Below are 12127 nucleotides of genomic sequence, written 5' to 3'. Positions count from 1 at the left end.
CCACTCCAGTATTCTTGTCTAGAGAATTCCATCGACAGAGGAGCCTGACAGGTTACAGCCCATGAGGTCACAAAGAATCGGACACGACTGAGCGACTTTCACTTTATAGCAACTTCTCACTATTTCCTTCCAAGAAGCAAGCGTCTTTTAATTTCATGGCTGCAGTCACCATCAGCAGTGATTTTGGAGTCCAAGAAAAGAAATATTTCACTGTTTCCATGTCTTCCTTTTCTATTTGCCGTGAAGTGATGGCACCAGATGCCATGATCTTAGTTTTTCGAATGCTGAGTTTTAAGCCAGGCTTTTTACTCTCTTCTTTCACCCTCATCAAGAGGTTCTTTAGTTCCTCTTCACTTTCTGTCATTAGAGTGGTGTCATTTGCATATCTGAGGTTGTTGTTATTCCTCCCAGCAATCTTGATTTCAGCTTGCAATTCATCCAACCCAGCATTTCCTATGATGTACTCTGCATAGAAGTTAAATAAACAGAGTGAAAATATACAGTCTTTTCATACTCCTTGCCCAACTTTGAACCAGTCTGTTGTTCCACGTAGGTTCTAACTGTTGCTTCTTGACCTGCATACACATTTCTCAGGAGATAGGAGAGGTGATCTGGTATTCCCATCTCTTTAAGAATTTTCCACAATTTTGTTGTGATCCACACAGTCAAAGGCTTTAGTGTAGTCAATGAAGTAGAAGTAATTTTTCTGGAATTCTCTTGCTTTTTCCATGATCCAAAGAATGTTGGCAATTTTATTTCTGGTTCTTCTGCCTTTTCTAAACCCAGCTTGTATGTCTCGGAGTTCTAGGTTCAAGTACTGCTGAAGCTTAGCTTGAAGGATTTAGAGCATAACCTTACTAGCATGTGAAATGAGCACAATTGTATGGTAATTTGAATATTCTTTGGCATTGACCTTCTTTGAGATTGAAATGAAAACTGACCTTTTCCAGTCCTGTGGCCACTGCTGAGTTTTCCAATCTTTTAGGATTTTAAGTTGCTCAGCTGGAATACCATAACCTACACTAGCTTTGTTTGTAGTAATTGTTACTGAGGTCTGCTTGACTTCACACTCCAGGATGTCTGGGTCTAGGAGAGTGACCTTGTCATTGTGGTTAACTGGGTCGTGAAGGTCTTTTTTGTACAGTTCTTCTGTGTGTTCTTGCCCCGTCTTCTTAATCTCTTCTGCCTCTGTCCTATGCTGCCTTGTGTCATTCTTTGATGTTTTCCTAAATTCTTGGTCATATTCTCTTTAAAAAATGAGTAAAGCTTTTGAAAGCAGATCACCCATGAAAGTTTCTTCTGTATACTCCATAGCTCTAAAACAGTGGTAAGTATATAGAGTAGTGCTTAGCAAATGCTTTAGTGTCATTTATTCACAAATAGAATACTTTAAAATACGATGCTAACTAAGGTGTGTCTCATGCAAGCAGCAGAACTCATCTGAGATGGATTCCCTTCACTGCAGAACTCTAATGTCTTGGAGCTCAGTTACACTCTTCTCTGGGAAGAGCAGTGCAGATGTTCAATAAATGCTTGCTTGTCAAACAAAGGGAAATTGAATGCAAAGATAAGAGAGAGAAATATGAAAAGAGAGAGAGAAAGAAAAGATATATAAAGAAGAAAAAAAAGAAGGAAGAAGGAAGGAAAGTCAGTTGATTTAATCCCTTATTGATTTGTGCAAATAGAACTTCAGAGTGAATTTGTGTTCTTGGTTTCCAAGGAGAAGGGAAGGGATGGAGTTGGAATTTGGGATTAGCAGATGCAAACTAGTATATGTAGGATGGGTAAGAAACAAGATTCTACTGTACAGCACAGGTCCAAATGGAAGCGAATATGACAAAGAACGTATATATATGTATAGCTGAATCACTTTGTTGTACAGTGGAAGTTAACATCAGTTCAGTTCAGTTCAGTAGCTCAGTCATGTCTGACTCTGTGATCCCATAGACTGCAGCATGCTAGGCCTCCCTGTCCATCACCAACTCCTGGAGTTTACTCAAACTCATGTCCATTGAATCAGTGATGCCATCCAACCATCTCATCTTCTGCTGTCCCCTTCTGCTGCCCTCAATCTTTCCCAGCATCAGGGTCTTTTCAAATGAGTCAGCTCTTCCCATCAGGTAGCCAAAGTATTGGAGTTTCAGCTTCAACATCAGTCCTTCCAATGAACACCCAGAACTGATCTCCTTTAGAATGGACTGGTTGGATCTCCTCGCAGTCCAGGGGACTCTCAAGAGTCTTCTCCAACGCCACAGTTCAAAAGCTTCAATTCTTCGGCACTCAGCTTTCTTTATGGCCCAACTCTTACATCCATACATGACTACTGAAAAAACCATAGCCTTGACTAGATGGACCTTTGTTGGAATGTGTCTGCTTTTTAACATGGAAGTTAACATACAACATTGTAAATCAAATATACTTCATTAGGGACACGTGTACATGTTGCCAATTCATGTGGATATATGGCAAAACCATCAGAATGTTGTAAAGTAATTACCCTCCAATTAAAATAAATTAATTAATTTTAAAAAACCAAAAGAGAAGAAGCAGGATATAAAAGAATTTCAGAGGGAAAAAAAGGCAAATTAAGGAATAGAACCTACTATTGAAAAAGAGGAAATATAAGGAGCGTACATCTAAGTCAGAAATATTGCTATAACGTGCTTGTCAATCATTTGGTATTCAAGTGAAACACACTGATTGCTTAAATATACATTAGAGAGGTTCTTTAAAAGATGCTGTCGATAGCCTGCTTTACTGAAAAAGGTGAATTGGTAATCTGAATTTTGCTTTCTCAGATCACTGGGAAAAAAAGTTTTTCCAAAGATTCCAGTCAAGCAGATGTGCTTTAGTATACAAGATTCTCTCTTGCATTTAGCTATTCTTTGCCTGAATTAACTTATTCCAGGAACTGGACTATTCTTTTAGGCACATTGGGCAGTTACATGGATTCTTTTAGGTGATAGATTGCCCTTTAATCAGTTATTTTTCTCACTGAGATCTGCTGCCTCCAAAGTGGGGAGAACCCCACTCAGGAGAATTGTCTTTATCAGCAAAACAAGCAAGCAAACTAACAAACAAAATCAAACAAACAAAAAAGCGCAAAAACTATTGAATTCATTCTGATGGTTTTTTACTACCAGCAAGGGACAGTGATGAAGACAGTATTGTTACTATAAAGATGTAGGTATGTTTATTACACAAGTTGTCTCTCTTTAAGACCTTGATACGTTAGAATGAAGTTTTCCTCCCCAAATATCAGTGTTCAAAATGAAATAAGAACCAAAAAGAAAAAAAAAAAGGAGAGAAAGAGAGCTTGGAGCTTGTTATCTTTATAAGCTGAAATAGGAACTATCATGAATCCTTTTTATTGCTTATAATTCATCAGTTTTAGTTTGGAATGGAATGGTGCAAGTAATGGAATAAAGATAGGCAGAACTTTAATCTACGATGAGTCATGCAGATGAAAAATGCTTGCTACCTAGGTCATTTAGTAGTCATGGCCAAATTATCATCCTTATTTGTTGGAAACATTTCTCAATTTCACTTCTTTAAATAGGCACAGAAAGTTCTTGATATTCATATCCACAAATTAATCATTGAAGTGAAGGTAATGTTATAGAGGCACAAGGTGGACATTTATATTCTTGTCGCCACAATACAAAGAACTCCTTACCTGCAGCCCAAGAAAAGAGGCAGAAAAAGATAACAGATAACACAATCCATACTTTGTAGAGACTAGTCACAATTTATTAAGATAAAGATCAGAGATGGGCAGAGAAAATAGTTTTAAGAAATTTTTCAAAAATATCCATGTATACTGGAATCAAAGAAGGTAAGCTGAAACTTTGTGGGGTTCCCTGAGAATGAAAACATTCATTTCTTTGAAAGGTGTAGGGTGATATACTTACATAAGGTGCTACTGATGAGGTTATAAAGAATGGATAAGTACTGGATGAGCTTAAGTGGAGACATCCTGAAGTTGAAGTATAAAATCTAGTGCTATTTCCAGACTAGACACTAAGAAACTGAACTCACAGTGTACTAATGGGACTATCAGTCATAACAGCATGGCCCCTCCTCCCCTCCATGCAACGGGGCACATCAGATAAACGAAGCTAATCAGACTCTGTCACTTGAATTTTGAGCATGAAAATGTCCGTGAATTCTGCTGTTAGGATCTGTGAATTTTCTCTGGTCCTGAACTTTTTTTAAATTAATTTTCATTGAAGTATATTTGCTTTTCAGTGTTGTGTTAGTTTCTACTGTAAGCAAAATGAGTCCATCATATATATGTACATATATTCCCTCCCACTTGACTGTGTTTGCATTTCTGCTTTGCAAATAAGATCATTTATACCATTTTTCCAGATTCCATATATACATATATATACATTAATATACTACATTTTTCTCTTTCTGACTTCACTCTGTATGCCCCTGTTAGGTCCTTCTACATCTCTATATAACCCAGTTTTGTTTCTTCTTATGGCTGCATAATCAAAGCTTAGTTATTCAAAGTAATCAAAGCTCTTTGATTCTGTAAACAGTATAGTGTTTCTGATACATTCTCTTTGAGTCTCAAGTTTGCCAAAGTTGATTTCTAATCTTTAAAGCCAAAGGCCACCACTGGTGATAATACTGTCACTGGCAGAAATGTGTTCTGGCAGGTGGAAATACATAAAAAATTTGCAAGCTCTTGGCTTAGATTTTGTATGTGTACTTCAAGTAAACTCTGGCAATTTAGTTTCCTTGTTTCTTGCACCAGGGAGGCAGTTCTTGGAACGTTTAAATTGCTCATTTATTTCTAGATCAGTTAACTTTTTTCTGTGTAACAACCCACTTCAATATTTGAAAATCAGTGACTTAATAATTATAGGCAAATCTTGTTCAATTGTTCTTTATTGCACTTCACCAGAGAAGGCAATGGCACCCCACTCCAGTGCTCTTGTCTGGAAAATCCCATGGCCAGAGGAGCCTGGTGGGCTGCAGTCCATGGCATCGCTAAGAGTCGGACAGGACTGAACGACTTCACTTTCATGCATTGGAGAAGGAAATGGCAACCCACTCTAGTGTTCTTGTCTAGAGAATCCCAGGGACGGGGGAGCCTGCTGGGCTGCCTTCTGTGGGGTCGCACAGAGTCAGACACAACTGAAGCGACTTAGCAGCAGCAGCAACCCTGTGCCAAACAAGCCTATCAGAGTCATTTTTCCAACAGTGTCTTTTCACTACTTTTGTATGTCTGCTTTGCAAATAAGATCATTAATACCATTTTTCCAGATTCCACACGTATACATTAATATACTATATTTGTTTTTCTCTTTGTCACATTTCAGTAATTCTCACATATCAAACTTTTTCCATATTGCTTTATTTGTTATGGTGATTTGTGATCAGTGATCTTTGATGTTACTACTACAGCTTGCTAAAGGTTCAGATGATGGTTAGCATTTTTAGTAATAAAATATTTTAACATTAAGGTATACACATTTTTAGACATAAGCTGTTGCCCACTCAGTAGACTACAGAGTAGTGTAAACATAACTTTTATGTGCACTTTAGGTGAAGCAGATCTTAAGGTGAAGGTGAAAGTTGCTTACTCTTCTCTGATTCTTTGTGACCCCATGGCCTATACAGTCCATGGAATTCTCCAGGCCAGAATACTGGAGTGGGTAGCCTTTCCCTTCTCCAGGGCATCTTCCCAACCCAGGGATCGAATCCAGGTCTGCCGCATTGCAGGCGGATTCTTTGCCAGTTGAGCCACACGCGAAGCCGAAGAACACTGGAGTGGGTAGCCTATCCCTTCTCCATCACTGGGAAACCAAAAAACTCTGTGACTCCCTTTGTCAAATATTTTCTTTACTGCAGTAGTCTGGAACCAAACGGGCACTGTCTCTGTGGCCTGCCTGTACTTCTCTAACCTGATGCCTGCGGAATTGCCGAGGGTCCTCTGGTCTAAACTAGGCACAGTTTTACTGTCCTCAGGTTGCATATTATGTCTAGGTCTTCTCTGCACACCTTCCTCCTCCTTGAGCAGTAGGCACTCCACCTGATGTTCTTCTCAGGGAGATGGCAGAAGTGTAAAGTGACAAGATCCACTTTACGAATACATTTCAAGCCTTTTCCAACATCTTATACACTAACATCACATTGGTCAAAAAGTCACATGACCAAAGCCATGTCAGGAAGCCATGCAGGGAAGTATACTTTGCCTATAGTGGAAGGAAGAAGGGAACAAATATTTGCTGTAAAACAATCTAAATTATCGTATTACACCTTTCACTCATATTTAATATATCTTCCACACATCAAATATGCTCACTCCATCCTAAAATCCTTATAAGTCTTACGCAACTCTAGCCCCAAGCTTGAAGTTCAGAATCTCTTGATCTACTTCATGTTAAGATAAGGTTCATCTGATTCCATAGGTCTATAAATTCTTGAGCAACCTGCTCTCCACACTTATCAGTATACAATGGGATATGGATATAATAACTATAATACTTATATTTGGAAAGATAAAGAATAAAAGGTCTACAGAAGTCACTGGCCAGGAGAAATTCTGAGATTATACTAAGCAAATAGTCCATGTCACTCTCCACTGAGGGTAGACAAGTTCCTTTACTAGATACTAGGTCACTGTTTTCTACAGCTCTTGGGTCCAGCCTCTGAGGCTTTTTCCCCCTTTTCCAACAGCTCTTTGGTTATTTCTGAAAGAAGATATCAGTTTATCTGCCCTGTCACTGAGTAACTTTCTCTGTCTGTTTTCCATCTGTAGAAAATTGGGAACATGGAGATTTGTTTACTTATTAAACATCATCAACCTATTTTTATTCTAGGTTAGCAGCACTTTTAGCAATACAACTGTATTAAAACTATATGGGTTTTCTAAGTTGATTCCCAACAACTCCATGATGCCAAAAGCATACCTACAGCTACTTTTAGATATGGCCCATTACTAGGCAGAATTACTGCTACTTCGGGTGCATTAAATTGCTGTGGCCCAGCATGTCATTAAGCCTTGTATCACCTACTTGTTTCAATGAAAGAACCCTAATTTCCAGAGTTTTAGGGGGAATAATAAAAATCCACAAGTAAATACCTACTACAGTGCCTGCCGCACAGTAAATGTTCCATAAATGTTACTTAGCAGCCCATTCTTATTTAATTTGGTTTTTAAATCCATCTCTTATAAATTTGGTATAATATTAGCAGACATGCCCTTAGTAAAATATTGTCTACTAGTCTATCATCCAAAAAGAATTGATAAAAATGAAAAATTTGTATCTTCAGAACTGAGAACGAGACCACTATTATGGAAATACACCAAGAGGCCAACTTTACAGGAGGAAAGTCCCAAACCACCTCACATACTTTGCAACACTGCTGAAAGTCAGCAAGACACTTTTGAAGGAGTTGCATAAATTTGCATTTTTGTACCCTCTTGGGCTTTACATTTTTAAAACAGTGTCATGGTCTGCTTTTTAACTCTAAAGTCTTCAACCATAAACAAAACAAAGATTGCCAATTTGTGCAACTGAAAAGAGGATGTTGATAATCTCCAGAAAGAAGACACAAGGGTCTCTCATTAGATGACTTCATTAATGTGGGCATAAATGTTGTTCACTTTCAGTGGGCATGATGGTACCTACCTTACGTGTTTTCGCAGAGATTGAATAAGTTTATAAACTAACATGTGCCTAACATAGGACACCTAGCTGTCAACAACAGTTCTGATCCCCTTACAACTTACTTTCTAGTCATGATAGCGTGAAAAGTGAAAGAACTATGTTTCTCAGTTCCTTTGCAGTAAGTCTAAATGAGATTTGAGCTCCACCAGTGAGATGGACTTGTATAAGTCTTTGATACAGAACGGAGTTTCATAGAGAGAAAGGATATAGGGCAGTCATGTTGCTGGCAAGGATCATGGTAATGGTGGTTTAATTATGCAACTAGGACCCCTGGTGTAACTTTCCTGATTCAGCAGTTTTCTGTTCATGGGAGAGATAAAATCTTGCCTTGAATCTAGAGGCTATGTCAACCAATTTCATGCTTCTCTAGTTCCCTAAAAGTGGGAGAGGTAGCAACTGTTCCTTGGCAGGCTAGTTCTTTGATGTGGGATTCATAGTTGTTTTTGGAAGCTCAGCTCAAGTTTGTGTCTTCAGCTCTGCCAATGTTTCTGTGAAATACTTGTGACCATTTGCAAGTCCATTTTTGCTTAAACCAGTTATCAGATCAGTTCAGTTCAGTCTCTCAGTCGTGCCTGACTCTGCAACCCCATGAATTGCAGCACGCCAGGCCTCCCTGTCCATCAGCAACTCCTGGAGTTTACCCAAACTCATGTCCACTGAGTCGGTGCTGCCATCCAACCATCTCATCCTCTGCCATCCCCTTATCCTCCTGCCCTCAATCTTTCCCAGCATCAGGGTCTTTCCAAATGAGTCAGCTCTTTGCAACAGGTGGCCAGAGTATTGGAGTTTTAGCTTCAGCATCAGTCCTTCTAATGAACACCCAGGACTGATCTCCTTTAGGATGGACTAGTTGGATCTCCTTGCAGTCCAAGGTACTCTCTAGAGTCTTCTCCAACACCACAGTTCAAAAGCATCAATTCTTTGGCACTCAGCTCTCTTCACAGTCCAACTCTCACATCCATACATGACTGCTGGAAAAATCATAGCTTTGACTAGATGGACCTTTGTTGGCAAAGTAATGTCTCTGCTTTTTAATATGCTATCTAGGTTAGTCATAACTTTCCTTCCTAGGAGCAAGTGTCTTTTAATTTCATGGCTGCAGTCACTATCTGCAGTGATCTTGAAGCCCCCAAAAATAAAGTCTGTCACTGTTTCCCCATCTATTTGCCATGAAGTGATGGGACCAGATGCCATGATCTTAGTTTTCTGAATGTTGAGCTTTAAGCCAACTTTTTCACTCTCCTCTTTCACTTTTGTCAAGAGGCTCTTTAATTCCTCTTTGATTTCTGCCATAAGGGTGGTGTCATCTGCATATTTGAGGTTATTGATATTTCTCCCAGCAATCTTGATTCCAACTTGTGCTTCCTCCAGCCCTGCATTTCTCATGATGTACTCTGTGTATAAGTAAAATAAGCAGGGTGACAGTAAACAGCCTTGACGTGGTCCTTTTCCTATTTAGAACCTGTCTGTTGTTGCATGTCCAGTTCTAACTGTTGCTTCCTGACCTGAATATAGGTTTCTCAAGAGGCAGGTCAGGTGGTCTGGTATTCCCATCTCTTTCAGAATTTTCCAGTTTATTGTGATCCACACAAAGGCTTTGGCATAGTCAATAAAGCAGAAGTCAACATTTTTTCTGGAACTCTCTTGCTTTTGTGATGATCCAGTGGATGTTGGCAATTTGATTTCTGGTTCCTCTGCCTTTTCTAAATCCAGCTTGAACATCTGGAAGTTAATGGTTCACGTATTGCTGAAGTCTAGCTTGGAGAATTTTGAACATCACTTTACTAGCGTGTGAGATGAGTGCAATTGTGTGGTAGTTTGAGCATTCTTTGGGATTGCCTTTCTTTGGGATTGGGATGAAAACTGACCTTTTCCAGTCCTGTGGCCACTGCTGAGTTTTCCAAATTTGAGGGCATATTGAGTGCAGCACTTTCACTGCATCATCTTTTAGGATTTAGTGGTTTTGAAAACCCTGATAAATACACTGCACATTATAAGGCTAGTTATATCTGAAGATACGTCTCATGGAAAGCATCTTTTTAGGGTAAAAAAAATGTAGTATGATGGGAAATCCATGATTTTCATGGATTTTCATGGATTTTCCATTATACTAAATATCTCAAATCATGAGATATTGAATACTCAATCCAGATGACCTATAAATCATGGACTATCTGAAAAATCATTTTTCAGAAATTTAAGCTATTTATCTATGAAATGTTGCCAATAATGTCAATATAAAGTGTTTTCCATTATTCAATGTATATAATTAACCATTTACTAAATGTCAAGTGTTTTAGATACTTTATTTGAACAAGATAGACTAATACCTTTTCTTACAGTTGCTTAAGCTCTAATGGGAAAAGAGATACAGTAAAAAAAAAAGAAAAAAATTTAGCAAATAAAAATGAAAATAAGTGCTTAGAGAGTGAAAATAAGTCAGAGAAGTAGTTACCATATGACAGGGAAGGGGCATGTGGATCTTGTATTATAGACTGTGATCGAGGAAGGCTTCTTTGAGCTAAGATCTGAAGGATGTGAGGAAGGAAGAATGAAGTTTTCTGAGAGTGCTTTGGCAGAAAGAAAGCAAGCTTTGCCCATTTAAGGATCAGGTGGAGGGCCAGTCTGACAGGAGTGTGAGTGATGGGAAGAATGATTAGCAATGAAACTAGATTGATTGGTAGCAGTAGGCCAGATCACAGTTCCCAGGCCATTGAAAGGTTTTAAATTTACTGGTATGGTAAATCAGATATAATATGTACTTCCCCTTGCCTGGCACATTAGAATTCCTTGTTCTTTTTCTCCACAAAGTATCTTAGTTAAATCTCTATGATGTAAGGATACATCATAGAGAGTAGTCTTCTAGGTTTGATGACAGGACTTTTTGTCTTTCTTTGTATTCTTCTCCTCACCCTCAGAAATTATAAAAAAAAGTTGCTCATTTTCATTGACTACCAAATCTTTTTTCTTAAAATAGACCATTCTTTAACAACTGAATGAATATGAGAAAGAAAAGTAGAAGAAATCAATTTACACAAAATTAAAAGAAGTTGATGTCATGTTCTAGGCTTGCAAAAACTGACACTTCCCAAAAGAACAACCTTGATAAATGTTTGTAGCATTAGAGAAAAGTGATTTATCAGCCTTGTGGCTAAGTAAACAGACTTCTTGGAACTGCATCTCTGACATAGAGCAGACCCAGCTGTCTCCTTGCCTAACCTCCCTTTTGGACCTCTCTATGAAGCCATTCTTTAGCCCTCTCTGCTCCTTCTTTCTTGATTGAATGTCCCCCGTTTTATCTGGCAAAGCCTTTATATTTTGTTTTTTAAATAATTATGATCTAGCTTCAGTGCCTCCTTCTCTGTGAAGTGTCTTCTGATTCCCCAGAGAAGAGTTCATTAGTTCCTCTATCTGTTCTCATAACATTTCCTACATATCTTTATTTAAACACTTAATTACCTTTCCTCTCTCTTGTGAGGCTATGAGCTCCTCATGACAAATTTATGTCTCATTCTCATGTATTTCCCCATCATTAGTCCAGTGTTTGACAAATATATATGGAAGGAAGGAAAGAAGGACAGAAAATTACATTTTTGTTGCATGATTTTTCAACATTTTTGAAAGAGATAGAATATATAAAACTTTTAATAAAAGATAAAATGTAAAGAAAGCTATAAACATAAGTGGATATTTTGATGATAATGAAATATTGGAGACAGAACATTCTTAGTAAGAATCACATTTTTATAAGAAGTAATATTTATTTTGGAAGATCTTATTCTTAATTCACTCTGCTTGACCTTATGCTAAATTCCCTAAGATGGAAGTGAATAGCAGATCTGCATGTTTTTTAATGATAAGCAGGAATATTTTACTTATCCTTATTCAAATAAAACCTTGATTTGAAGAATCTGATTTGCTTATTGAGAAACTGAGTCCTGGTTATCTAATCATCTGATATACTGGCGAAGGTAATAGAAACAATATCCACTGAAGTACAGCCTTCTTTTCTCAAGTTGTTTTGTCTGTTCTGAGCTTTATCTCAACTAAACTGAACTAAGGATCTGAAGAGAGCCAGAACACTGCTAATAATAGCACAAGTCACATTTATATAGACTTCTTTCTGGAATATTAGTAGATCAGATAGTATTAACCTGCCATTTTTTGAAAAGAGGAAGCAGGTTCATAAAGATTACTCTGTCTAAGTTATATAGAATAACTCTGTTTTAGAATAGTACAGTTAGGCATTTGTAGAGCATTATTATGCACCTAAATTTTTCATTCTTAGTTTTATATTAAATACATCCCTCATTTTAAACATACTGTTTTTAGCAACACATTTTCCCCATTCCTAGCTATTAGGCAGGGTTTAAATTGGCTCTGGTGATAGTCTTAAAGAAAAAAGACTGCAGAAGAGTCCAAGAAAAAGTAGGTGT

The sequence above is a fragment of the Cervus elaphus genome, chromosome 20 (genome assembly GCF_910594005.1).
Source record: "Cervus elaphus chromosome 20, mCerEla1.1, whole genome shotgun sequence".
In the NCBI taxonomy this organism is placed as follows: Eukaryota; Metazoa; Chordata; class Mammalia; order Artiodactyla; family Cervidae; genus Cervus; species Cervus elaphus.
The sequence above is the reverse complement of the archived record's forward strand: the minus strand, read 5'-3'. Positions refer to the sequence as shown.